At 50.1% G+C, this 5,960-nt stretch overlaps 1 pseudogene across 1 annotated transcript; it reads left to right on the plus strand.

Moving 5' to 3' along the window:
- Positions 1 to 618: 618 nt before the first annotated feature.
- Positions 619 to 1,974, plus strand: LOC306652289 (POU domain, class 3, transcription factor 1-like; annotated as a pseudogene). Its single transcript has one exon. The product of its transcript is annotated as a POU domain, class 3, transcription factor 1-like (transcript).
- Positions 1,975 to 5,960: the final 3,986 nt, after the last annotated feature.

Raw genomic sequence — 5,960 nt, forward strand, 5'->3', positions numbered from 1 at the left:
CTGTTTTACCAATGGGGAAAACTGAGGCTTTCCCAGATCAACTAACAGAGTTTAGGGCTCCCAGGCCTGACTAACAGTCTGAGTTCTGCCTGCCACACCAGGACACAGGCACAAAGCCCAGGTGACCCCGAGTTTTCACAGCCTGAACTTTACCAGGGAGGACAGTGCAGTGAGCACCTTGGTGTCTAGCAGAACTTATTTATGATGTCTTTGCTGTTGGGGAGACCATCTGGTGAGTCTAGCATGTCTTCCCCACCCACTGTGTCCTATTCAGCACCAGGGCTCTGGTGGAAATCTACTGCTGTATTGTTTTGGGGAACATCATGAACTTCACAGACATCATGAAATTCTATAATGGTACCTATGTGGCAGGGTCGTGTCCAAGGGGTGGGGGCCTTCATTCCTCCTGAGATGATACTTGCTGAGGCTGGTGCCAACTCCAGAGAGTCCTGCCCATTTACTACAGGCATTTTCCAAAAGGATGAGTTGATATTTTATAATGCTGAGGGGATACATTTTTCTCAAGTACCTGTCAGAGGAATCATAAGTGTTGAAATCAGCTCAGGGCGCAGACGGAGCGGAGCGGCGGCGGCGGCGCGGCGCAGGGCGCGGGGCGGCATGGCCACCACCGCGCAGTACCTGCCCCGGGGCCCCGGCGGTGGAGCCGGGGGTACGGGACCGCTCATGCATTCCAATGCCGCGGTGGCAGCTGCCGCCGCGGCGGCCGCCGAGCGGCTACACGCGGGAGCCGCGTACCGCGAAGTGCAGAAGCTGATGCACCACGAGTGGCTGGGCGCTGGCGCGGGCCACCCCGTGGGCCTAGCGCACCCCCAGTGGCTACCCACCAGAGGAGGCGGCGGCGGCGACTGGGCCGGCGGCCCGCACCTGGAACACGGCAAGGCGGGCGGCGGTGGCACCGGCCGAGCGGACGACGGCGGCGGCGGCGGAGGTTTCCACGCGCGTCTGGTGCACCAGGGGGCGGCCCACGCGGGCGCGGCTTGGGCGCAGGGCGGCACGGCTCACCACTTGGGCCCGGCCATGTCGCCGTCGCCCGGGGCTGGCGGGGGCCATCAACCCCAGCCGCTCGGGCTGTATGCGCAGGCGGCCTACCCATGGGGTGGCGGCGGCGGCCTGGCTGGGATGCTGGCGGCAGGCGGTGGCGGCGCGGGGCCTGGCCTGCACCATGCCCTGCACGAGGACGGCCACGAGGCACAGCTGGAGCCATCGCCGCCGCCGCACCTGGGCGCCCACGGACACGCACACGGACATGCACATGCGGGCGGCCTGCACGCGGCGGCGGCGCACCTGCACCCGGGCGCGGGCGGCAGCAGCTCTTCGGTGGGAGAGCACTCCTAGGAGGATGTACCCAGCTTGGATGACCTGGAGCAGTTCGCCAAGCAGTTCAAGCAGCGGCGCATCAAGCTGGGCTTCACACAGGCCGACTTGGGGCTGGCGCTGGGCACACTGTAAGGTAACGTGTTCTCGCAGACCACCATCTGCCGTTTCGAGGCCCTGCAGCTGAGCTTCAAGAACATGTGCAAGCTCAAGCCGCTGCTCAACAAGTGGCTGGAGGAGACCGACTCGTCCAGCGGCAGCCCCACCAACTTGGACAAGATCGCGGCGCAGGGCCGCAAGCGCAAGAAGCGCACGTCCATCGAGGTGGGAGTCAAAGGCGCGCTCGAGAGCCACTTCCTCAAGTGCCCCAAGCCCTCGGCCCACGAGATCACAGGCCTGGCCGACAGCCTGCAGCTGGAGAAGGAGGTGGTGCGCATCTGGTTCTGCAACCGGCGGCAGAAAGAGAAGCACATGACCCCCGCGGCGGGCGCCGGCCACCAGCCCATGGACGATGTATACGCGCCCGGGGAGCTGGGGCCGGGCGGGGGCGGCGCGTCGCGGCCCTCCGCACCCCGGCCACCCCCACCAGCCGCGCTGCACCACCACCACCACCACACACTGCCGGGCTCTGTGCAGTGACCCTGCCGGCTGGGTCCCTGCTGGCGTGCGGCAAGGCGCGGGCCGCAGAACGCCCGCGCGGCCTGGACTCTTTTTGTTCGGTTGCATTGGATTTTACAAAAAGCCCAGAAACTTTCGAACAAAACCAAACACCTGGACGACCCTCTCTGGCAAACGGCGCAAGACGGCCAATAGGCTGTGTCGCCTGAGCCCCGGAGAAAGAAGCAAGATCCAGAACGCGCCAACTCACCCTGGGCATCCTGCCCGCCGCCTGCTCCCTGCCCCCATCCCCTCGACGACCCCGGCCCCTGCCCCGCTGGGCTGTTCGGGGCCAGATCCCAGCAGTGGTCTCCCCACAGCGACAGGTAATGTGGTGCGGGTTTAGGGATTCCCCGGGAGAGAGGACGTAGAGAGGAGAGCTCCCCATCCCTCTCCCCGGGGCAGACTCCCGAGCCTGCGGGTCAAGGGTGCAGGGGCTGTCACTTTATTCGCTCCATGCCTCTTCTCTCCTGTAAGGATGCGACCAACCCCATCCCTTCCCATTTCTTCGGACTTGGTTTTTTATGATTTTTATTTATTTGTGGAGCTTCTCGGCTCTAGGGTCCTTCTAACTCCGCCCGCGCCCTTAATTTAAATCGCTGTATACTGTATTTATCGGGGCCCGGAGGGGAGGCCGCGAGAGCTGCGTCTGTGTATAAAAGCAGGAAATAGCCAAAGCTTTAATCTAGCCTAATTTATTTTTCCTCTTCTCTTTTCCCTAACCCTCCCCTCTCAAAAAAAAAAAAAAAAAAAAAAAAAAAAAAAAAAAAAACTAACAAAAAAAAAAATTCGATGTGTTCATTTTTCGTTTCGTTTCATCCGAGCTCGGCTCGTTCCCGGCCTCGCCAGAGTGGTCTGCGCTCCCACACGCACTTGGGTGGGAAGGGGTTTCTGCCCGGCTGCAGACTAACCACCCAACCGCTGGGGCCCCGGCTCCCCGCAGGGCCCTGCCCTCCTGGCCATAACAAAGGAAACTTGGAAAAGTTGGAGATATTTTTTAACCAGCTGTAGAAATAAGCTGTTCCCTGAGAACCTTCTGCCTGATTCCCTGCAGCTTCCCTCTGCTCCCTTTCCAGCCCCCCGGAATGTGGGATGCTGGGGGAGGCCAGGAGAGAAATTCCCCCAAGTTTGGGGTGAGGTGGGAACCATGTAAATATGTGAGATATGTACACACTGGCGGGGAAAAGAAACATTTTGTGCTTGGATTTTATTTCTGGTTTTCTGGGTTGTCCTCCCCTCCCCATCCTAAAGGATTTTGTACACCCAACTAATCCGAAAAAGATACTTTTAATATGATTTCTGATTTCTGACCCATCTCTATTTATTTTCTGGATGTGTTGGAGCTTCCCCCTTCTCCATTTCTTCTTCTGTTAAGGTTTGAATTTAATTTTGTTAGTTTATTTTTATTATTTTTGGAACAATGTTTTGGTGCATTCTCTTTTGTATGTTTATTGCAAAAAATAATGTAGACTGGGAAGTTCCCTTTATATTTATGTTATAGTAATATTTTTACCTTCACTCTCCCCCCCCCAAAAAAAAAAAAAGAAAAGAAAAGAATCAGCTCAGGGGCAAAACTTGACTCTGCAAGTGACCAGTTATACCCTGGGGAAGGCACTCCCCACTCTCTATAAGCTTCAACTTACTCATCTGTGAAATGGGGAGCAGTGTCTGCTTGGGAGAGCAGATGTGTATAAGAAAAGCAGATCAAAGGGGCAGTAGAAGAGGTATAAACAAGGTGCAGCCTTTGAAACCAGACACGTGGAATCTGATCCCAGCTCTGCCTCTTGGGAGTGTGTGTCTTGTCCAAGTGACTCGTGTCTCTGGTACTCAAATTCTTTAGGGATAAAATGGTGTTAACATCTCTAACACAGGGAGGTCCGGAGAATTAAAGGAGACGATGGATAAGTCTCATCACATGGTACCTGTCTTAAAGGAGGGGCCTGAGAAATGAAAGCTATTGCTACTGTTTTTACTATTTAAAAATGAAAGAAGTAGAGGCTGGAAGTGTAGCTCAGTGATAAAGCACATGTTTAGCATGCATGAGGCCCTGAGTTCAATACCCAGAATCACAATAAATGGAAAAAAAAAAAAGAAAAAAAAAAGAAAAAGAAAAACTCTTGAAACTATGGAGGTCTTCTGCAAAAATCAAAAGAAGGAAAAATAAACTACCACCCATGATCTCACCTTGTAAACAAAATTAGGGCTTTTCAATATAAACTTTTAATTTTGGAACAGTTTTGGATTTTATTCATCAACTAAAATTTGACAATTAGAACCCTTTCAGATTTACAAAAATGTTGCAGAGCCAGTATGTAGAGTTTATTATATATTTTGCCAAGTTTTGGTGCCGTGAGCATTTTACATGATTTTGATGCATCAGTCAAAACTAAGAAATTCACATAGCTACATTACTGTTACAAAACTGCAGACTTACTTGAATTCATCTGATTGTCACTAATGTATTCTGATCAAATCACATTACATTTAGTGGCCTTGTTAAGAAAAAGAGAAATTCAGTCTTTGCAATTGTGTACTTATTGTGTTGTTACCATCACCGAATCTAGTTACATGTAGTTTTAAATTAATATTTCAATAATGTTTCCCATATAGCCCTTTACTAATACCACCAGGTATACCTCAAGTGACTGTCCTGTAACTTACTGGATCATTACTTGTTCTTGGGCATCTTGTTTCAGTTTGAATAGTGATAAAAAAACAAAATCAATTTATATCTTAGTATATAAGGTCTCAGGTCTTCTCAGCTCAGGGCCACCCACCTTTCTATAATATTTTCACAGTATCTCAGGCCAAATTTCATTAGTAAGTAGTTCTGACCAAATAAGTTTTCATGTCCTAACCGCTTAGTAGCCATTGGGGAAAAATGCACATAAATTGAAAGAAAAACATCATTTATATTTCATTCTTAAATGAGGCCAATACCGGGGTATGTGCACCTGTTGGACTGTTTCCGACTTCTCCAAATTCACATTCATACTGCAACATCACTACATTCCTTTCCTGTTCCACAGTGATTCTCACACAGTACTTGCTTTTAATCACAGCAGCTTCTAACACCCTACCATGGGTGGGCAATTGATTTAGTGCTCAATGGACATGGAGTATTCAATGGTTCCCTCCAATTACTAACTAGCCCACAATGCTATTCACTGTGGAACCACAGGCATACTTTGGCACCCATTTGGGGAACTTTGTTCTTGCTTTACTCTTTGCTCTGTATTAAATGTTTATTTTACAACAAATGTCCACTCTATTTAAAGGTTTGAAAATGGGACCTTGTTATGGTTTGGATATGAGGTGCCCCCAAAAGTTCGCGTGAGACAATGCAGGAAGGTTCAGAGGAGAAGTGATTGGGTGCTAAGAGTCTTAACCTAATCAGTGAATTAATCCCTGATGGAATTAATTGAAGTAGTAAGTTGTGGCTGAAGGAGGTGGGAATGTGGATGTAGCTATGGGGTTGTATCTGGAGAGCCGAGTCTCTCTCTCTCTCTCTCTGCTTCCTGTTGATGGAAACTGCTTCCCTCTGCCACAGTCTTTTGCCATTATGTTCTGACTCACCTTGAGCCATGAGGAATGGAGCCAGCCTTCTATGGACTAAGACCTCTGAAACTATGAGCCCTCAAATAAACCTTTCCTACTTTATATTTGTTCTTTTCAGATCATTTAGTCACAGCAGCAAAATACAAGACTAAAACAGAGCTCTTTAAAAATTCAATATTTTTGCTGTTTCCTCCTTTCCCCTTCTTCCATCCCTCTATGCTTCCTTCATTTCCATATTATTGTTAAGCATCTATCATGTGCTTTTTTTTTCTCTTTTTTTCTTAATTTTTATTTTTACAGACTGCATTTTGACTCATTGTACACAAATGGGGTACAACTTTTCATTTCTATGGTTGTATACAATGTAGATTCACACCATTCACGTAATCATACATATACAGAGAGTAATA

Source organism: Sciurus vulgaris, assembly GCF_902686455.1.
Source record: "Sciurus vulgaris genome assembly, contig: HiC_scaffold_173_arrow_ctg1, whole genome shotgun sequence".
In the NCBI taxonomy this organism is placed as follows: domain Eukaryota; kingdom Metazoa; phylum Chordata; class Mammalia; order Rodentia; family Sciuridae; genus Sciurus; species Sciurus vulgaris.